The 22843-nt window shown below is 43.1% G+C and overlaps 1 protein-coding gene across 13 annotated transcripts in view; it reads left to right on the top strand.

Moving 5' to 3' along the window:
• Positions 1-2863: 2863 nt before the first annotated feature.
• LPAR1 (lysophosphatidic acid receptor 1) overlaps positions 2864-22843 on the top strand; it is a 136270-nt gene continuing 116290 nt past the window's right edge. For 2 of the 13 annotated variants that reach the window (XM_045469656.1, XM_045469659.1), the window contains exon 1: positions 4038-4199. The gene's annotated coding sequence lies outside the window, so the exon portion shown is untranslated. Of the gene's footprint in view, positions 3200-3496; positions 3731-3767; positions 3866-3891; positions 4264-22843 lie in introns of those variants that run through there. The other 11 variants (XM_045469651.1, XM_045469658.1, XM_045469661.1 and 8 more) reach the window with 11 other exon arrangements.

Below are 22843 nucleotides of genomic sequence, written 5' to 3'. Positions count from 1 at the left end.
GATTGTTTCACCAAAATATATTTTTTGAATCAGTATCTACATTAACAGATTGGAGGGAAAGTTTCCAACAGATCTTTCTGTTGATAGTTTTGATTACTCTCTTGTAGAAAATTTCAAAGGCTTTGTGCCAGACAGGAGGGAACATGGGGAGGCAGAGAACTGGCGTGACCAGCAAACCCTTCTGAGCAAATAATAGCGCCAAAAGCAGTGACAGCCAATTTTTCCTTCCTAAAACGCTTCGTAAATTATAGCCCTTGGACCACTCACTAGATAACATCAGGAATCTAACGAAGTCTATAGTATTCTTTAAGATCTTAATGTAAACTGTACTTGAAACATTCCTCATTAAGATTCTCTTCATTTTGCTGAAAATATTTTTTCTCACATCTGACAGCACCAGCTGTCTTTGAGTCTTTGGCTCTGCTGAAGTCATTTGAAGAAACAAATCTAGAGAAACACTGCTTGGCAGACGATAAGAGAGAAAGGTTAAGGCAGAAAGCATTTGGATGACTATCCAAGAAAGGGAATAGCCAGGACGGCAAGAGAGCCACAGGCAGGTAAAAAACACCGAAGAAAGTCTATCAAGGTATCCTTCATCTCTATTGAAACAACATCATCCATTTTAATGTTTTAAGAAGTCTTTTCAAATATATTTATTATCTTACTTTGATGAAGACAACTCGGAACACAATAAAATAGACCATATTGGTATTATTATCCCATTTTACAGATGAGAAAACTGGCTCATTTGGAACATAGTACTAGTTTTGATGAGTTAATCGCTGTGCTGAACTCAATTCTGTCTCGGACTTCATTTGGTCTCTCCTTTTACACTGGGCACACAACCTACATTGGATTTGAAAGTTATTGTCCTAAAGCTGGCTGCAGAGCAGTTTCATTCAGACAGGTCCACACTTGTCAGAAAGACAGGTCTGTCTAGGCTGACCTTGAATTTTGTTCTCCATCTCATGTTAGGCCATAAAAGAACAAATAAAGAGGAAATAAAGTGTTCTACAGCAAACAACTTAGAACTGTTGAATACATATGTCTTGTGTGGACAGAATTCTGCATTTGATGTTAGAAAGGACCAGTGTAGTTAAGGCAGTTAATATATAATCAAAGCAGAAGCAGCAATATTCCTTAAGCAGGTAGGGATAAAATCAATGTATTTGAAAAAAATTCAAGCTGAGTGGTCGGCAAGTAACTCATTTATACTTTGCTTTTGATTTATAAGGAGGGGCTAAACATTGAAATAATTTTTAAATCAAATAATCTAATAATGTTTATTGATAAAGCTAATACTTTAAAAACTTAAAATATTCTTTTCAGTAGATATTAAAGTTTTGCCATTGAGAAACCTAGCAGTGAATAAAAAGAGGGTGTAGTAAGGAGACAGGAAAATTAGCTAAGTGATTTTCTGAGTTGGGTAGAGCTGTGGTTGAAAACAAAAGCCCTTAGAGCATGTATTCTCTTCTTATCAATGCATACTTTGTATTAGACTTTACAGTGGATATTGTCCTATTTGTCCAATATAATATGTTTTAGAGTTTAAGGTCAATGGCTCTCATTATTTGTGAGATAAGAGTATGTATATGCATTTCTGCACTGTACGTGAACATATTAGCACCGTGCATGTATTAACATTTCTAATTTTTTTCACACTGTAAGTGGATTATTGTAAAATAAATCACAAATCGGTAGGAAAGGAGAGGAAGAATTGTTCAAAGTTGATTTTTTAAAAAAAGGAGCTGCCTGACTCGGTCGGCCGAGCGCGACTCTTGATCTTGGGGTTGTAGGCTCAATCCCCACTTTGGGTGTAGGAATTACTGAAAAAAACAAAATCTTAAAAAAAAGGTGTGTGGGTGGGGGGTGGTATTTGATAGATTATGTTAAGAAGAACCCGCTTCAAGTAGTAACCCATAGCAGACAGGTCTTAGCCTTCAGTATCCACAAGGCGAACACAATCAAGGTCCTAAGTAGTGACGGGCAGGAGATGGTCACGTTCTCTTACAAGGACACCTAACTGGAAGCTTGAAAAGTTTCCATCCCGGGGCGCCTGGGTGGCGCAGTCGGTTAGGCGTCCGACTTCGGCCAGGTCACGATCTCGCGGTCCTTGAGTTCGAGCCCCGCGTCAGGCTCTGGGCTGATGGCTCAGAGCCTGGAGCCTGTTTCCGATTCTGTGTCTCCCTCTCTCTCTGCCCCTCCCCCGTTCATGCTCTGTCTCTCTCTGTCTCAAAAAAAAAAAAAAAAATAATAATAATAAATACATGTTGAAAAAAAAAAGTGTTAAAAGTTTCCATCCCTTACAAGAAGCCACCCCCTCCCCGCCCACTGCGGTTTAAAGGGACCTCTCCTTTCTGAGAAGCCCAAGATTACCGAGTGTCTACCACCAACGCAGCCCCCCATTGCTGTTCTGCGATTCTTTCTCAGACACAGTCATCCGTCCTGCCGAGTGAGTCCCCTACCCTATAGCTATCTTGGTCTCCTATGTACCCTTCCAGGCAAGAGCTCCCTCAGCTTTTACCCCTAAACAGCTACTTTTGATGTGTGGCGGCTTTAGCAGCGGAGCGACAGGCAGAGAATTGCCCAAAGTCCGGAAATCCTGGGAAGCCAAGGGTGGGAAGTGGGAGGTGGGTAGGAGGTGGCGCGGCTGGAAAGCCCCCGATGGACCGGGTGTGGCTGTAGGACCTGAGAGCGAACCTCCGTGGCTGCCACTTTCCTGAGAAGATCCCCAGGCCTCACTTAGTCCAGCGCGGCTCCCGCCCACACCTCCAGGTGTGCATTCCCCGCCCTTAATTACTCTCCTAAAACTGATAGTTCGCACTTGCAAAGTTTCACTGGGAAAGCGGAAGAGACGTGTATAATCCTGGCTATGGAGAACTAGGGGAGCACGGTCACACTTGCTTTGGTCTGCAGACCTAGTCAATCGAAAACTCAGAAACAGAAACGTGTGCACCTTTCTAGTAGAGAAGTCAACTCTTCGTTCTTTGCAGCCTCCAGTTAAAGGCTGTGCCGGGAGAAACTTTTATGTCTCCTGCAAAGTTCAGAAACTGAACTACCAGAGAGAGGCCATACTTGAGGGGTTTTGCGGGCCCCGCGATGTTTTCCTGAGCTTTTCAAGTGGGAAGAGTAGAGCGACAAAATGAAAATGCACCGTGTGGGGGAGCCCACCCAGCCCAGCACGCTGGCGGGCGCTGAGGTGAGCGCGCGCGGGGCGGGGGGGGGGGGGGGGGGGGTGTGAGCATCGGAGCCGGCACCGCGGGTCTCCCGCCGCGGGTGGGTAGCACAGGGCTGTGGGGGGCGGCTAAGGTCGTGATGGGAGGCTTAGGTGCCCCTCCGCCCCCCGCCAGCCTCGGGGAAGGGAAGGGCAATGAATGAGGGAGGAGGAGCGCGGAGGGCCGGGGGCATCACGCCAGGTGAGGGAACGAGCTGGGGGGAGCAAGGAGGAGGGAGTCGGGGTGCGGGAGCTGCTGACTTGTGCTACGTGGAGCGGGCAGAAAAGCAAGGCGGAGGAAGAAGAAAGGAGGCTGGCGTTCGCGCCGCTGCTTCGGCCCTCCCTCGGCGCCCCCTCCCCCGCCGCCCCGGCCAGCGCGCCAAAGCGCGAGCAGTCGGCCCGAGCCGCGGCTGGCGCTCCCCGGGCTGCGACTCCTCCGTCCGCTGCACAGCGCCGCCCGGATCTTGGGCGGCCTGGACCCCGGCGCCGCGGAGCCCTCCCCGGCTTCCCGGCGGGGTGGGCGCAGGGGGCGGCCCCGTTCCGGGCGACCGCCGAGGGGGCGGGCGAAGGGCAGGGCGCGGGGAGCTACCGCGCTGCGGGAGGCCAGCCCGGGGGCGGCGGCGGCGGCGGCGGCGGCGGCGGCGGGCGCAGGTAAAGGGGAGGGCGCGGCGCGGGGCGGGGGACGGCGCCCCCTGGGCGCCGAGCCAGCGGCCGCCGAGTCGCCTGAGCCGCCACACGGCGCGCTCGTCTCGCGCCGTCCCGGGGCAGACGGGCTTTGTGGCTTTGCGTGCGAGTGTGCGAGCGAGTGTAAGTGTGTGTGCGCGCGCGCGCTCGCCTGTGTCGGCTGTGGGTGGGCGTGCGCGCTTGCGAGCTGGCGAGCGGGAGGCGAGGCTCCCCTGGTCTCCCCGACCAACCAGTTGACCGAGCCCCGGGAGGGAAGTTGCCGCAGCCGTCCGGGCCGCCGGCCCTTCCGTCCCCCGGCCAGGTCAGTGCGCCCCGGGGCCCGCGCTTTGTGCAGCGTCTGCCGCCCGGACCCGCCCAAGTGACACGTAGGTGGCCTCGGGTTACCTGGGTCTGGGTGGGAGCGCGAGGAGGCTTGCGGGGATGGGGGGACCCGAAATTGCCCCAAAGCCGGGTCCAGGTGGACGTGGAACCCTGGGGCTCCCCGCGCCCCGCAGCCCGGAGCACCCGCACTGCTTGCTTCGTAGTCTCTCCGGGGCTGCGGACTTTAAACTTAGTTTCTGTCCAGCCGCCTAACAAACACGCTTAGCAAGTAACTGGGAAATTGAAGGCAAGGGAGGGACCTGGCTTTGAGTTGGTGGTTTTGAAACCGACAGGCTCGTTTGGTTTGTGTAGGACTAGCTTGTTATGAATGGATTTAAATTTTTTTCTTGTTTTTTTCTTTGCTGCCATTTCGCCTTTGATATGTAAGGGATGACGGCACCCAGGACTTGTTGCTGCCTTCAGCCTGGGGCCTGACATTGTTGTTCTCCGTTGCTACTTCTCTTTCCTTTCTTTTTTGCTGAAATCTGTGGAGTTTTCCTAAGTGTGAGTTTTCAGTGAGTGCTCGCTTGTTAAAGTTTCACTGTGAATGCGTCGTTTCCCATTGGAATAGATGCATATTTGTAAACCTGAGTATTGGAAACATGTAACTGCAGTTATTAGAGTAAAATCCTTTATTCCTTCAGGCTCTAACAGTCCGTGTTTTTCACGTATTTGCGTAAGTGTTGTTGGCCCAGCCTAAGCATAACTGTGAAGCCAGTGGTCTGTGACTCAAAGCCTGTGATTCTGGTTCAGGGAAGACTACATGGGGGGCGGGGGGGGGGGGAGAGACCTAAGTTCTCCTAGGAAGTGATTCCCTTGTCAAACAGAAGAGTGAGCCTGAAGGGAAAAGAGTATATACTGGAGTTAGGGGCTATGTGGGCCGAACTGAATTACATTAACACTCACACTGCCATCTAGTTGTTTCTGCCCTTGGTTCTCTAAAAAGGGGTAGGAGTGAGCAAATTTGCCCCAAATGCAAAATTGTGAATAACGACTAGCATCGTAAGTATGTTAAGGCTGTGTTTTCTTGACACCGGTTAATGTCAGGGTGAGGAGCTGAGTAACAAGGGAAAGAGCGTAGCTGGAAGGCAGGGGCGGAATGAAGAGCCGGGCGGGAGGAGTGGGTTGTCAAGATCTGAGCCCCTTGGCGCGCCGCGTCCCCTAGCGGTTCCACCTCAGCCGCTCAGGTCAGCTTGTCCTTCATCTCCGAGTCCTCATCTGGAACATGGAGGGATGTGATGATCTTTGCTGTTTTTCCAGCTTCCCCAAGTAATTAGAAACTGGTGGTTGGTTACCCCATGTTAGAACCATAGGAAAAGAGTAAGGGAAAGTGAGGACGGGTTATTCCAGGAGGGACGTGACAGGACAAGAGAGCTAAAGGTACAAAACCTGCAGTGGGAGATGCCTGGAGGGGTAAGAGCCTTGACAGGGGGGGTTGATTTGCCTCTGTTGTTTCTTTCCTTCTCCAAAAGGGCATCAACAGTACTCCCTCACCCCCATTCAATCTTCCATTATCCTATTAAAGTGAGTGAACCTGCTTAGCCGTAAGGCTGATATGAAGGTGAGTGATGTCTGTAGTCCGGCCTGACCGACTTCCCATTTACATCATTGTCCCCAGATCAGCAGCTGCCCAGTGCTGTGAGCACTCGAGGATCTCAGTGTCCCTTTGAGTGATGGGGAAAAATACACAGACGGGAGCTTACGGGGCAGCCTTTTCAACAACTTGCATTTTGAAGCTTCTGTTTTTGCTTGAAGTTAATATTTACCGAACGGCGATTTCATTTCTTTTTTAAAAAAATTATACCCCAGACTTTTCGAGGTTTGAATCTGTTCTGTTAGACCTATTGGAAAGTTCAAAGAAAGTAAAACTCTCACTTGCTGAGTCTTTTTGATACATAATGGCCTTCAGTCTGAAGTTAGTGATTTTTAGGGCCAAGAATCTTATTTCAAATGCTTAGTAAGGAAAGTTGCAATCTGGGCAGAATACACTGTATCATTTTCACTGGGAAGCCCCAAGGGTTCAGCAAATAGCAAGACTTGAAATTTAGTTTGAGGTCAAGATTTTAATGTCTGTGCTTAATGTGTGGCTTGTCTTCCTTCTCTTTAGTTTTTTTGGTACCCATATTCGTACACACTTGAGGAACATGATTTATTTTAAAAGTGAAGTGTGATGTCATAAAACTGGGAACATAAGCTGTTGGCTTAAAGTCTGAAAGTTTGCTCTGGCCTCGTTAACTCAGCATCATACTACTTGGTTTCTTATTTTTACATATCATGTTACCCCGTCTCCCCCCCAACCCCATCTCTATTGTGTTATTATTTAAATATCTCATGGAGGAACTCTTATGGATGTCTTAGAAAGTTGGGAGAAAAGGAGGAAATTTTAATTGAATAAGCAATTACTGAATTCCTTCTATAGTGGAAGACACAAAGATGATGAAAAGGAGGCTCTAGAAAGAGCTGCATTGCAGAGAAAAAGCATGTAGCTAATTCCATTATGTAGTAGCTGGATGGTGGTTGTAGAATCTAAGAACCCTTGAGATGCTAGGGAATGGAAGGTGAACTTCTGACTCGGGAAGACTTCGCAGAAGGGCCTTGAAAGATGAAAATGATATGTCTCTTGAAAGACAAATGGTTGAGAGTGAAGATGTAGTTGGAGTCTGGGGTAACGAAGGCTGGAAAGGTTCCAGGCAGTAAGTTGTGGGGGATGCAGGAAGCCAGTGAGTGACGCCTATTGGGGCATTGTGAGGGGCGGGATGTTTCAAAGGGCTGAGCTTTTATTCCTTTCCATTTTTAAAAAACGTTTATTTTCAGAGAGACAGAGACAGCATAAATGGGGGAGGGACGAAGAGAGAGAGAGAGAGAGAGAGAGAGAGAGAGAGAATTCCAAGCAGGCTTCGTGTTTGCCAGTGCAGGGCCCTATGTGGGGCTCAAACCTATGAAACTGTGAGCTCATGACCTGAGCCGAAGTCAAGAGTCAGTCACTTAAATGACTGAGCCACCCAGGCGGCCCTATTCCTTTCCAATTTGTTGTAATTCATAGCTAGTGAATTTCAGGGTGATGCTGCCCGCTTATCCAAATTATATACAAAGTATAGGATAAACAATACGCAGTTTCTTCCTCCATAGTCCTGCCAAACTGGTAGTGTGGTCTTTTGAGAAATTTAATTTAGTAAAAATTAATGATGGTGGGACGCCTTTTGAGCATGTGAGTTAAAATCACTCTCCAGGCACAGAGCTGACCAAGAAAGCATTTTGTTTTGTTTAGGGAAGGGCCTGCTGGTTAATGCTAATTTAAACATGACTCTAATGGCAACCAACATTCTTGACCCTGTTTATGTTATACATAGTATTTAACGACAGTGGTTGAATATTTGTGGCACAGAAGAGAAAGAATTATTATTAGTTTCAAAATGGGACTCATGCCCTTGTAAAGGGTCGTGGGGGGATGATCCAGTGAGGAGGTGGGGAGAGAGCAGCACTCTGGGTACTGCAGTGAGGGCTGACACAACTCTGAAAATTCTTTAAATTTAATTCCAGTGGAAGTAGCTTAATGGTGTAGACTGATACTTTTTTAAGAACCTCCTTTTCTGATCATCTGTTTGTCTCCTTCTAAATCTCTAGAGCTAAGGTGTCTAGTTCATTACCTCTCTGGATAGGAACAATCTCCATGGGATCTATTTGAGAGACAGGCATTCTGTGCATTTCTTTTCACACCACAATGGCCTCATGTCACAGGTGGGAATGGGTGGCTTTTCAGCTGTGTGTCAAAGGTAGGACTGGTTGGGGCAAGTCTTCTAATTGCCTTGAGTCTGGAGGTGCTGGGCTGCCCAGCCACCCTACTAAGGGGAGATGAGGCCGGCTTCTTTCTTACTGTCTTTTTTTTTTTTTTTTAATTTTTTTTTTTTAACATTTATTCATTTTTTGAGACAGAGGGAGACACAGCATGAATGGGGGAAGGTCAGAGAGAGAGGGAGACACAGAATCTGAAACAGGCTCCAGGCTCTGAGCTGTCAGCACAGAGCCCGACGCGGGGCTGGAACTCACGGACCGCGAGATCATGACCTGAGCCGAAGTCGGACACCCAACCGACTGAGCCACCCAGGCGCCCCCTTACTGTCTTTGAATACAATTTGAATGAATGATCCTCCACCAGGGTATCTTTTGCAGGGCAACTGGAATTTGGCATGTTTAGTTCATTCATTTGAAGGAGTCCAGGATTCATATATTTCATTTCTTAGAAGAATACATTTTTTGGTTCTTTGTTTTTTTGGGGAGTGAAGAGGGAAAGGGGGGTGGTGATTGTGATTTTATTTAAATACTCCCCCCCCCCTTTTTTTTTCCTTTCCCCTGCAGGGTTAGTATGGATTCAAAATCGTGTTGTTGTTATTACTGACTTATGGGGGTGGGGCAAAGAAAATTATCTTAGTACTTTGATGTTAGCTCCTGTTATCTGATCAGTGCTAGAAACTTTAACCTTGAAGTTCATGTAAAATTCAAATTTCTTTCAGAAATGAAAGTGGACTGTTTTACTGTGTGCATGGATTTAGGTTATAATTTATTTTATTTTCATAGTACTGTTTTTAAAAAGTGCTATAATGATAGGGCAGACTCTTAACTTTAGTCCAGAGCTAAAACAAACGTGTACAAGCCTGAATGAGGTAGATCAGGCTGTGTTTGTTGTATTTAATATGGAGATAAAACAATTTCAAAACCAGTCTCTCTCTCTAAAAGAGAAAAAGTTTGACCAATAACACCTCTGACATGGATCTCTTTGCAGGGCAGTTTCCATGATGGCCGTGATGGGTGCCTATGCTTTTGAAGGTTTAGGACTCTTTATGCAGAGAGTGCTACTGTGGAGCATTTCTTTGTAGCAAGTTTCCCTTTATCCATCTTCTTAAATAGCAAAACGATGGACTAGATTTGATATCATGTAAATATGCTATCCTCAATTTTCTTTCTCCATGTTGAAGTGGTTCTCCTTGACCAATCCCTACGCTTCCTTCATTCTGAAATTCTGCCCTAAGAGAAGGATATTCCTGGCTCTTTGGAAGGAGAAATGATTGAGGGGCAAAGGAGACCAGTTCTCTTCAACACGAGCAGCACTGAATTGACTGTTGTATAACAAGCATTGTGCTAGGTACTCAGTGCTGGGAGTGGGGATAGGACTCCTACCTTCCAGGAGGTACAGGCATGTTAACAGATTCATTGTAACAAGCGTTTCAGTGCAGCAAGTGTGAGGAGCAAGATGAACACATGGCACTATGGGAGCACCAGAGAGGGACACCTGACCCTCAGAGGTGTGGCGGTGGTGGTAAGGGTCAGGGTCAGGGAAGGCTGCTGGAGGGTTAGGATCTGGAAGGACCCTAGGAGATACATCAAGAAACCCAAAAGAGAAAAGAAGGGATCAAGATAGAGGCAATCACTAGGCTTTGTATTTACAGATTTGCTGTTGTCGGGTAAGTCAAAGGTTTTCTTTTTGTAGCTGTAAAATGGGAATAAAACTGACATTATCTGCTTGCTAATTCTAGTTTTCATTTACTTGTTCCTTAATTTAATCTTTTATTCATTTATTCGCTCCATATTCAACAGATATTTGTTGCACTCCTACCATATACTGGGAAATTGTAGAAAACAAGACATGTGCGGTTTCTTTTCAGGGAGCTTGCATTCAACCATGTTATTTTAATGGAAGTTCTTTTGAAATGCTTCAAATATCCAGCATGTTTGTTGAATTATTCTTCTACTGGAGTCTCGGTGGCTTCGAGTAAGTTAGCTTTTCCCTTGTAAATGGGAGAAGAAGGAGGTAGAGCCTGGCATTCTCATTGTCATTTTATAAACTTGAAGTGTTTTGCTAGGATTTACCTGTTCATGTCAAGTCTAGAGACAGATGGAGCTGTGCCTTATCCATAATCTTGGCCTCTTTCCATCTCATTTTGGATATTCTCGATTTTGACCCAACCTGTTTGAGTTTCTAGATTTAATTTATGACTTCCTAGAATAATCCAAATCTAGTGTTCATTCCGAAATCAGACTTATTTTGAGGTCACACGATGACGGTTCTTTGCTGTTAATGCATTTTACTTATCTTGTTTAAATTGCCGAGGGAATGAACACAGTAGGAAGTGTTCTAACCAGAAGAAGGGTGCTGCGTTCATTTACAAAAAGAACTGGGTTTTGTAATGATGCAGATGGTGTAGATGTGTTTAAAGCAAATGCAATAACCTTCCTCTGCTCCTTTAACCTTGCCCACGTGATGTACCTCCTTTGTCAACAGTTTGTTACAGAGCCTTCTGGACTTGTAGTGTTGCTTGCACAAAGCTACAGACATGTTTGTGTATGTACATATTTATATGTGTGTGCACGGGTATGTTTGCGTATACCCAAACACCTGTTTGTACGTGTGTGTGTGCGCACACACTCGCTCCTGCCTCTGTTCCTTCTAGAGAGTCTCCTTGAGGCTGCCACCATGCCTCAGAAGCGTGAAGTCCCAAAAGCACGTGTGACTCTTCTGGACTCTAAATGTGGTGTTACTCAGCGAAGTTTCTGTCAGAGAGAGATGAATGTCTGGCTGTTATGAACAGGGAACAAGAAAATGATTTCCAGCTGCGTGACAAGCAAGACAAGAAGTATCCTTGCAGAGAATGTTATTCTCACAAGGACTCTGCTTCATCTGGGTCTCGGGTGTGGGGGGAGGGGCGGTGCGGAGCACGTGTTTGGCATGTGCGGACCTTTTGTTAGGTGGCAAACAGGGCGTCTGTGGTGGGCCCCTGACTACACTGAACAGAAGGCAGGTTTCATCGCATCAGTGTGCAGTGAGGACCCCTCTGAAGTCGGTGATCGGGTGGTGAGGGTGGCGGGCTCTTGCTCAGGGAGCATCACAGCTGAAACAGAATCGCCTTTTGTGAAGGGGCTGCTTGGCCATCTTGGGCTGTGACTTGTTGGAAGAGGGGTTATTGTCCTGTTAAGAAAATGAGGCATTCATTGTGGACTCCTCGGTGTTTATTGTACTTCCATACAGAACTGCTTGCTGTCCTTGGGGGAGACACAGAGACCTAGAGGTTCAAAGGCTAGGGCAGGATGGCTGGCTTCCAAATCCAGCAGAATCTGTTCTCTGGTCACTTTATCTGAGACCCTGTCAATTCAGTTGCATGCGGCTTCTGTGGTTAAGTTCTTCTCACCGTCCGCTGAGGACACTAAAACGCACACGTGAATGCACGCACACACATACATACACACACGCACACACACACCCCAAGAAAGTGTGGTCCCTGCTCTCAAGTAGCTCATAAACAGAGATAGCCCTGGAAACAAATCCCTCAGATCAGGTAGACAGTGATAAATATTTTCAACTGTGGTTTAAACAAAGTGCCATCTGAATATCTGAGGGTGGAGACAGTATCTCTGCCTTGGAGTGAAGGAAGCAGTTGCAGTAGGATTCTGGCCTCGGTGCACAAGTTGGCCGAGAAGCTCGGTGCACAGGGAACAGCAGAAGGCCCAGGCACTGAGTGTGAGTGACAGGTTAGGGTTTGTGGCAGAGTGGTGGTATGCTTTGGGACAACCTTGCAGTGCCAACAGAAGGGTGTAAAGCCACTGGGACCATTAAAAAAAGAAGAAGAAAAAAAAGGACATTTGTTGCCATTAGCAGGTGGAACATGACAGTATGAGGATTCTTCCAGCGAGGCGTGTTGGTTTTAGGCAGAGATTTTCAGTGGATAGTTGGAAATTTGAGTTGGAAGCTTAGCTGAGAGGTCAGAGCTTGGCAGTATTGGGGGGTGATTGTGACATGTCAAAGTAAATTGTACCAGTGAAATTTATGGGATAAGCTGAAGAGGACTTTTAGAGTGAGAAGAGTAATATATGCTTGGTGGTTTTTTTTAAATATAACAAAAATCTCCCCTTGCCCCTTTATTGAGGCATAATTGACAAACAAAACGGTAAGATATTTAAAGTGTACACTGTGATGATTTGATATATGTATACATTGTGAAGGGGCCCTCCTCCCATCAATATATTTGGTGTTTTAACAAGGACAAGATGTATTTTGATTCTTTAGACTATTTTTTCTTTCTAGTAGGTGATTGAAATAGACTTCTTGGTTATCAAGCATTCACTGAACACCCACCGTGGATTCTCTTGATGGGATGATACAAAGAGGGTAGAGTTCCAGCTTGATGTTCCTGTGGGTGCATAAAAACTCCTGAAACCATCAATTCCAGAAAGGAAAAGACAGTTCTGAAACTAATTAGAACACTGGTGGTGGGTTGGGGGCTGAGAGGAATTGCAAAATATAATTTTAATTTACTGTAGGAATAGCAGCAGTGAAAGTCCCATTACTGTCATTGCTACAGTAAAAGACAAGCGGAGAAACTCAGCAAACGCTGGGAACCCCACTATCTTAAAGACCTGACAGAGAAACTCCTGACAGGTTTGTCGTGGGGATTTATAAAATCTGATCAAGTAAATGTAAGCTTCCGTTACCTAAGTAAGGTGTAAGTAGGATATGGTATAACTGTGCTATTTTCTTGGTTTAAACAAACAAACAAAAAAACCTTTTCCAATTAACAGCGTATTTCCATTTTATACAATTATGTTGGCGTGGCTTCTTGCATGTAAGAGAACAAAGATAAATCTGTTCTTAGTTGTTTTCTTTCTAAGCCATTATGATTCTTTAAAATTATACTCTTTTCCATTTGATAGTAAGAACAGAACATGCTCATTTTAGAATTTGGACAGTACAGGAGACTCATCCATAGTTCTGCCACTCAAGAATAACTTCCTCATTTCAGGGTGCCTGGGTGGCTCTATCAGTTGAGTGTCCAACCCTTGATTTTTGCTCAGGTCTCGCTACTGTGAGATCAAGCCCTGAGGTTCTACACTGAGCATGGACCCTGCTTGAGATTCTCTTTCTCTCTCTAACCCTCCCGTGCCTGTGTGCGCTTTCCCTCTTTCTCAAAAAAAAATAGATTAAAAAAATAAAAAATTAAGATGAAAAAATAATTTCCTCATTCCATTTTGGGAAAATTTCGTGCAGTTTTTCAAATATTTGACCTTATCAAATATTCAGTAGCATTTTCTGCATAGTATCGTAAGTACATCTGCCATTAACATCTTTCATTTTTAATTTCCAGTGACTACATGATATTCACAGTATTTAATATGTATCGTGTTTAATTATTTCTATCTCTGTTTGCTTCTTTTCTCTCTTTTAAGGGTGTGTGCTCCTCCGCCATCTTTAAGTGCTGGTGTTCCCAGAGCTCTAGGCTTCTTCTAAAGAGTCTCCATGGTTGGGGCGCCTGGGTGGCGCAGTCGGTTAAGCGTCCGACTTCAGCCAGGTCACGATCTCACGGTCCATGAGTTCGAGCCCCGCGTCAGGCTCTGGGCTGATGGCTCATGATGGCTCAGAGCCTGGAGCCTGTTTCCGATTCTGTGTCTCCCTCTCTCTCTCTGACCCTCCCCCGTTCATGCTCTGTCTCTCTCTGTCCCAAAAATGAATAAATGTTGAAAAAAAATTAAAAAAAAAAAAAAAGAGTCTCCATGGTTGAGCTGATCTACACAGTGGACTGTGGTTTCGGGCCTTTGCCACGGACAGTCTCTTCTGCCTGGAGTGCTCTGGTCCCTTGTATCTGTATGCTGTTCTCTCTCCACTTTCTGGTCTCAACTCAAGTGTCACCTTCTTAGTGTGACTTTCCCTAATAGCTACATTTAAAACAGTAAGACTTTCCCCATTTTTCTGCCTTGCCTGATATTTTCTTCTCCGCTGTATTTCCTTTTGACTTTTTAAAGGAGGGAAATTTATATAATTTCCATTATAGTTACTGCTGTTTTCCCAATGTATAGTGCAATGCCTTGCACACAGTGAAACTCAGAGTTCTTGAATAAAAATTTTTTGAGCTGACATGTTTTGACTTAAATATTAAATACTTACCATCTACTGAGCGTGTTTTCATACATAAAATATGGTCTTGACTACCTGAGATTTACAATCTAGAGAAGGAGGCGACCGTGAATAAGTAACTCCAAGCATGATGGGAATTACTGAGAAAAGCAGGGTATCCTGGAAGAGTGTAATGGGGAGACTAGCTTTGGGAGAGTGGGAAGAGTTTCTCTGAGAAAGTGGTATCTATATCGGGGCTGGAAAGATGAGTTGAATTCGTTTAGTAAAACTGGGGGGCGAGGATAGAAGAGGAAAGAGACGTTGATAAAGAAAAAGAAGGGCTAATTTGACTGGAAAAAAAATTAGGAAAATAGGCAAAAGTCTCAGCCTCACTTCTTCAGTTGGAATTAGGTCACTTGTTTTAAATGATGGAATTGCATAAGGGTAGAGATTGATTAACTTTGGCATTTTTGATATATAGTACTTCATTTTCAATAATTTTGAATTATCAACAGTATTTTTTACATATTTTGTCAGTCATTGAGGGAGGAGGAATTTTCAATCTAAAAGTAACAATGTTTTTAATGGAACCAGCTTAAATTCTGTTTTGTGCTAATAAAAATTGCTGTGAAAATGTAAAACAATACAGGGAAAGTAATCATTCTTGTTAATACTTGACTTCATGGGAACACTACTGGTGGTTCGCTATGACTTGGCTGATTATTGCTTTATTGTGTACATGTAAACTTTTGTATAAACTTCGGTTTATTTATCATGGTAACTAAGTGAGGTTTGTATAGTTTCTCTTTCTGGTTGAGAGTTTCTGTGTCGTGATTCTTGAAAAGAGCAGGATGTTCTCTGGGTGACAAATACAGATATGTTACTAATTCAACCGCTATAATATAATTCACATTCTCTGTGCCCTGATTCTATACTTGAGCTGTCATAGACTGATAATTGTCCTTTAGTCTCTATTTACAAATGGGCTTTTGTTAATTTCTTTATGGCACTTTCTATGTGTTAGCATAATATTAAATAAAGGTTCCTGCTGGGCCTTTATTATGTGTTTATTAATATAAAATAACCTTCTGTGCCTTTGGAGCTACATCCTCCTTTTTTCCTGCAACTAATGTTGTCAGTACTCTTTTCTTTTTTGTTTTTGAGAAGACTTCACTTATCCTTCTGATTTTAAACTTTGGGTGTCATTTTATTTAATGTATTTTCCCTATAAACAGCATTTAATTGGATTTTGTTTTTACATACCCCCATAGGAAACTTACTGCTTTTACATTTATTGTTACAACTAACATGCTTGAACTTATTTCTTACACTTCCGTTTTCTCTTTGTTATGAAAGGTACTATAGCCTTGAGTACAATGTACTGGCTTGCCTTTTTCCACCAATATTCAGCCACATGGACTTACATAGATTACATGAGGTCTCTAAGTCTATGGATTTCTATTTGTAAAGGAACAACACACACACACACACACACACACACACACACACACACACACCCTGAATTAATGGTTTAAAAATGGTTGGCACACTGAATGTGTCAACTGCTGTTATTTTCATTGTTGATAGCTTCAGTCATATGAAATCGTTGGTAGTTGACTGCTGTTGACCTTTAAAAATGGCGGTTCTGTATGGTTCAATCTAATATCCTTCCTACCTTTATTTTCTTTTTCTGTGTATTGTTTGTTTCAGTACATCCATAGTATTTTGAAATGGCCAAGTCTAGATTTCAGTTTTACTAGTGACTGCCTCTGTATTTCCAAGTACATTCCTAAACCTGGGTTTCTTTGTTCTCAAAGTCAAAGAACTAAATAACTTTTGATCCTACTCCTCTGCACAGCAAAGAATTTAGTATGCCTTAATTTTTCTTGCCTTCTTTTCCCTTCCGGATTTCTGCATAAATTTATATACATTTTTCCTCCTAAATTTTAAGTATAGACTTCAAATTTTTGTCTTCTATTTTGTAATAAAATCTGTCCTGTATTTTGTACGTGTCTATTTTGACCCTCATTAGCTCTTGGGGACGTGTAGGCCACTTGCTTTAGCTGGCGTGGAAGGTGTCTCCTATGTAGTTGGGGGATGTCCTCATATTTATCTGGCCAATGCATTCCTGAGCTAGACTTAGGAATTTTTCCTACATTAATCAGAGCATCTATCTTGTTCAAGTTCAAAAGATGCAGTGTGCATCTTTCAGATTTATATGGTCCAAGAAACTGCTTATCCATCTTTCAAAGAGTGTGGTAGAAATAATGGCTTGATTTTTGGCTTCTCTCCCCTCTTTTTAGTCCTATTGCTGACTTTTCCCATTTTGTGCGCCTTCTTGAGCATTTTAATGGAAATTGGGAGCAATTGTATTGATCTGGTGTAGTGGCTTTCAACCTTTTTTTTTTTTGTCCATGACCCAAGGTTACCAATGGTCATATACACGAATGAAACAAGTTTCATGCAGTTTAACTACATACAGTAAACTATAATACTTTTTGTTCCTATATTTTCTGTTATAGTCTGTTCATTTTCAGTAAAAAGTGCCGGTCGTAACTCAGAACTTTTGCAAACATTGATTTGGTCTTTTGCTGTTCCATGTGGAATTAGGGCCATTCATTATTCAACATGTCTTTATTGCATCCAATACCAGTTCCTGGGCAAGTAGCTGGGAATAGAGTGGTGCATAAAGCAGCCATTATCACTGGAGGCATGAAGCCTAGAGTCTACTGGGAAGGCGGATATTGACCAAAGGATCACTTTGAATGTATACGTACAAAATGTTACGGATATTAGAAGGGAAAAAGAACAGGGAGTTTCAAAAGTGATTAAATGGGGAACCTTATCTGACTTTGGGGTGAGTCAGGATTTCCCGAAGGAAGTGACATTTGATGAGATCTGCAGAATGAGAAGGGGTTAAGTCTGCAAGGCTGAGGAGGGATGTGTGCACATGAGACAGTAGAGTCATAGAAGAAATGAGTAATAGAAGCGAAATAGGGCACTAAAAATGAATGACAGATGGAAAGCAAGCGTATGGTTGGGTGAGTTGGCAATTTTTTGTGATACTTAGTGGGCCTTCCTACTTGTGATTCCCCCTCCTCCCCTGCCACTTGACAAAATTCAAGTAGGAATAGAAAGAATATTTTGGGGGCATAGATGTAGATATATGTTGAAGCAGTTTTGTGTATTGCTAAATAATAATATTTGTTGTAAGCTTGTTCTTCAGTAGGAACCGTACAAAGCTCTGCATGGATTTGTAGATGTAGTTTTGGTTGGATTCAAAAATACTTTTATTATATAGTGTTGTTACCAATTCAGTAACTATGCATAATTTGTGAGAGTGTGAAGCACTGAAGTTAAGATTTGGTAAGTGAAACCAGGTGACGGGATAAGTGTTTCATGGCTTCTCAGTAATTTTTTTTTCAATAATAGTTAGGGATTATTGCTATTAGGATTTGATTTTATGGCTTTTTTTTTTTTTTTTTACTTATTTTGCCATAGTAGGATTTTAGGGTTCTCCCCTCACCCTTTTTAAAAAGCTGTGTGAAGAGTTTAAACAAAATCAAATGGAAATCCATAAAGTAAGTTTGAAACTAAATGAGATGGATGGAAGATCAGGATTCAAGTGTCTGTTTTGCCACTGTCCATGGGGCCTTTAACGGTACCCACACTTCCCAGGCCGTTAGGTCCTTGTCTAAAATAGATGACTTGGGGGCACCTAGGTGGCTCAGTCAGTTAAGCGTCCAACTTTGGCTCAGGTCACGATCTCACAGTTCATGGGTTCGGGTCCCACATCGGGCTCTGTGCTGACAGATCAGAGCCTGGGGCCTGCTTTGGATTGTGTGTCTCCCTCTCTCTCTGCCACTCTCCTGCTCATGCTCTGTCTCTCTCTCAAACATTAAAAAATTAAAAAAAAAATAAAAACAATAGAGGACGTGGTCAGACTGAGAAAGATAAATACCATATGATCTCACTCAAAAGCAGAATCTTAAAAACAAGTGAACAAACGAAAGCAGAATCAGACCTGTGAATACAGAGAACAAACTGGTTGTTGTCAAAGGGAAGGGGGTGGACGGATGGGCAAAATGGGTGAAGGAGAGTAGGAGATACAGGCTTCCGGTTATGGAATGAGTAAGTCACAGGGATGAAAGGTACAGCGTAGGAAATGTAGTCAGTGTAATAGCCTTGTATGGTGACAGACGGTACCTACCCTTGTGAGCATATCCTATAACCTACAGAGAAATTGAATCACTGTGTTGTACACGTGAAACTAAGATAACATTGTCCACTGTACTCAAGTGAAAAGTTAAAAAACAGAAGACTTGGAATCCATTGCACTAATCGTTCTCTTATTTGGTGACTCTGGACTTCTTATTTTCAACTTTGCTCTGGCTGCTTAATATTCAAAGAGTTGATGACCCCATGCCATTGAGCTAATTTAGTGTAAAAACTCCAGGTTTTTACATCCTTATGTGTATTGTAAGGTAAGGCTAATGCTTCCCTTGGGAACATGGAAGGGGGGGCAAAGATTAGGACTTTCCTGAGCAGATCCTTAGGGCTTTAACATCCTGGTTTGCTGTTTGTCCACACTTGAAATTAAATTTGTTTTTTTAACCTTTGAGAGTCCGTGAAGATGAAAAATCATTATCTTTGGTTTATATGCTGAGTGTTAGCTTTGGGGGAAATGTGCAGTATCTAAGTTATATATAATCCACATTTTATAAAAACCCACTGGACAGTGAGTGAGGTTATTTCAAGGAGATTTAAAGGGCTAAGGAATCACATGGAGGACTAATTCAGTTTTAATGACTATTCCAGGTTTAAGGAATATTTGGTAAAGAATGGGCCTTATGTGAAACAGATGAAAAGTACTTGACAACTCTGTTTTTCTTATACAAATATTAAGTCAGTTGATTAAATACATTTTTTTTGTAATTTCAGAATAATTTTAAGTCTTTCTATTTCTCTTAGTGCCTTATATCACTTGTTCTTATTTTTGAGTAAAATATATTTGAGGAAAAAAAAGACAAGACGCATGCTTTTTCTGTTTGAGCTTTACCTAATTCCTCATTCATGATAAATATTTATTCAAGAAGTCCAGGTAACTGTGGGTATTTTACTTAGTGTGTTTTGGTGCTGATTCATCAGCTCCTTTTCCTTTATTTGATGTTGAATATATTCTCCTTAAGCTGATACCCTATGGAAGCCTGGCCAGGACCTCAGGGCTCCTGATCTGGGACAATGCAGGGGTAGGGTGTGCAGTTGGTGTTTGGGATCTGGATTGAGCTTCAGTCCAGGCAGGTAATAGGCACAGGCATTGCTCAAGGCTAGTACTAGAAATAAGTTGGATCAGAAAGGTTTGGAGTTAAGGAGTTAAGTTCAACGCAGACAAAGCCAGGAGGAGGCACAGAGTGTTCTCATGCACCGCCTGGTGTTCTAAGGAGAGGCATTGAAGAGAGAAGTTGGGTAGACAGAAATCTAAAGCTCCCTGGAGGAATTTTATCTTCAGGAATGGGAGCATCATTTGAACGTCTCTGCTTATTCAAGGGAATGTCAACCCTTGTGTAGGACTTTGTCACCGTGACCTTGGGAAATGCAGTCTTGGCAACTCTTCTCGAGTGTTTGGCCACCTCAGAGTGGGGGACCACAAATCACAAATTCTTATCTGATTTAGGAATTAGAGACCTTGCTGAATATCTTCTTTAGGAGTAAAGATCAGCTCAGGTTTCATGTCTAAAAATATTATTCCTGTAAGAGTTACTGTAAAACATACTTAACATTCCATTAATTTTGGAAAAAAGTTTTAAGCATGTCCATTGTTATAACAGACATTAGTGGACTATTTAGGGCTTATTCTAATACAAGGAAAATGTACTTACCTAATTATTTGCTTACCTAGATCCTTTCCTTTATCGTCCCATTTTGATAATAGAATAACTCAGCTAGTAAAAATTTTTCAGTAAACATATCTTAAAGAATTTAAAACTGTTCAACTCTTCTAAAAATATGTTTCTTAGTGTAAAAACACTGATTAGAATATTCTCTAAAATGCTTAAAATGTTTCTGAAGCCAGACATTATGAAACCATTGCATTATGGCAATATTTAAATAACAAACCCACTCACGTTTGCAGTTCCCCATTTTCCATTTAATCATGTTAATTTATGGCCTGTTTCCACTATGGTCTCTTTTATGGTCTACTTCTACCTAGAGTTAACAAATGTGTTTTTGTTTCTACTGACCATTTTCTTTAAAAAAATTAATTAATTTTTTAATTCAAGAATAATAAACATCCAGTGTTATATTAGTTTCAAGGAGGTTGGACTTGAGGCAGTAGGGAAACGTAGGAACAGTGTTGGCATGCTAGATTGCTATTTCAGGAAGGCGCTTCTCCACACAGCCAGGAGAAATGGTGGTTGGTGGAAGCGACTGGGATATCCTAGGGGGGATAATGAAGGCCTGAATTAAGGCAGTGATAGTGGGTTTGGAGGGAAGGAGGCAGATGTGAAAGATATGTAATAGTGGAGTCACCAAACATCCACCAAGATGGAGGAATAAGAGTGAGTAAGGAGGGCACGGGAAGTGTACGAATTTGCTAGGGCTGCCATAACGAAATATCACAGACTGGGGTGGCTTAAACAATGGAAATTTTTCTCACAATTATGGAAGCTAGAAGTTCAAGATCAAAGTGTTGGAGGGTTGGTTTCTTCTGAGGCATCTCATCTTGGCTTGTAGATGGTCACCTCCCTGTATCTTCACATCTTTCCTCTGTGTGTACATGTCTGTGTCCAAATTTCCTTTTCCTGTAAGGACACTAGTCGTATTGGATTAGGGCCCACCCTGATGACCTTATTTTAACGTAATTACCTGTTTAAAGACCCTGTGTCCAAATAAGGGTAGATTTTGAGATAGTAGGATTTGGAACTTCAATGTATGGATCTTTGGGGGACACAGTTTAGCCCGTAACGGGACGGCCACCTGGTGATTCTAGTGTGCTTCCAAGTTTGAGAGGAGTGGTCTAGAGTGTGTGTGGTGGGTAAGCCAGAGAAGACACGTGCAAGAATGGTGCAGATTATTCCAGTGATGGGCTATAGGGGAGAGCAGGAGGGGAAGGGCAGAATTTAAAGAGGGTTCTTGCCTGGTACTGACTTCTCCACGATGGATGCAAGAGTTACGGAGTCTATTTGAAAGGATTAGAGGCTTAGAAGAAATTCCATGAGAAATGAAAGAGAGCAGAGAGAAGTGGCAGCATGAATGGCTGCTGTTGGGGGCTCTGCTGAGATTAGAATACATTGATATCTTCATCTTGTCCTTAAGTTTTCTCCATGGGACCCCTGGAGGCTGTGAATGGAAGCAGAACAGGAGTTTGGAGTTTAATCAGAATTGGGGTGTTAAAGAGCAGAAAGGAGCATAGCAGCCTGGTGTGTGGGGAGCTCAGGGGGTGGACTGTAGCATTTTGACTGGACAGGGCTGATGAGCCAGGGAATTGGAGGGGGGGAAGCTGGGTAACTTGATCCAAGGCCAGATGTGTGATATGTAGAACAGCTGTATGGATGTCCAATTCCAGTTAGAAAGGGGGATTTTGAAGTGTCATGGGGGAAATTCTGGGTAATGAGGGGCTAAGCAGAGAGGTCAGACTTTTGAATATGTTGAAATTGCCCTTGATAATGATTTGCTTAACGACTGAGTGTTTTGGAGGAGGGAATAGAGGGTAGGGGAGATTTACTAGATAATCTTTAAGATCCTTTCCAGCGTCATGATTTAAGAAATGTCATTTTTCTGAGTCACTATCTTCACCACCAACCCCCCCCCCCCCCCCCCGCTTTTGGTATTTTAAAATCAGAGCAATCTAGAAAGTACCCATTTGACAATTCCAGTTTTATTGATCCCCTTGTAATTGTAAATGTTTGACAGATTATGGAATCCACTAATGCCTGGTTCGTAGAGTTCACACAGGGTGAAGAAGTACATTGGTCAGAAAATGTCTCCACCAAACTGCTGGCTTTTGAGGCCTATCATGGGCAATTGTAACAGGAAAGAGAGGAGTTACTGAAATTCTTTTTAAGGTAACATTAATTGGATTCATCTTTTACCACATGGTAAGGGTCATCGTTATTACATTTACCATTTCAGGTTTGGAATTTAGCCTCTTTATTGTGGATTTGTTGGTCCTGGGCATTTTCAGATTTAGTTTTGTGGTAGGATGTTTTGTCTGCAGTCTGCATCTGTATTTGGCAGTAGAATGAAATGTAGTTTTAAAAAACCAGAACCCAAAACAACAGAAAGAATTGTATGGGCCCATTTTGTGTTCAGTGTTAGGATTGCTTCTTGATATGTGAGGAAAGAACGCACCCCTGAATATAAAAATGATTCTTGCGTTTTTTTGTTGTTGTTGTTGCTCACGTTGCCCCAAATGTGGACATCAACTACTTTGATGTCGAGGTTGCTTACCTGGGGAAGAATGTATTCTCGGTTGCATAAAGCTTAGTTTGCGTACAAGAAAACTTGACAAAATTCTGAGAGAGAAACGAGAGAACCTTCGCAGAAGCTACAGGCTGAATCCAAGTGGTGTTTCCTGCAACCCCTTTCTCTGTTGGGATTTCCTCTTTCTGTCCTCTTTTGGCAGGTTCCTCCAAATTGAGCAGTTCTCAGCTTTTTACCACTTATCTCCAAGGATCAAGTGTGAATAAATAATTGCTTTAGGCTGT

Source organism: Leopardus geoffroyi, chromosome D4, assembly GCF_018350155.1.
Source record: "Leopardus geoffroyi isolate Oge1 chromosome D4, O.geoffroyi_Oge1_pat1.0, whole genome shotgun sequence".
Classification (NCBI taxonomy): domain Eukaryota; kingdom Metazoa; phylum Chordata; class Mammalia; order Carnivora; family Felidae; genus Leopardus; species Leopardus geoffroyi.
The sequence above is the reverse complement of the archived record's forward strand: the minus strand, read 5'-3'. Positions and strand labels throughout refer to the sequence as shown.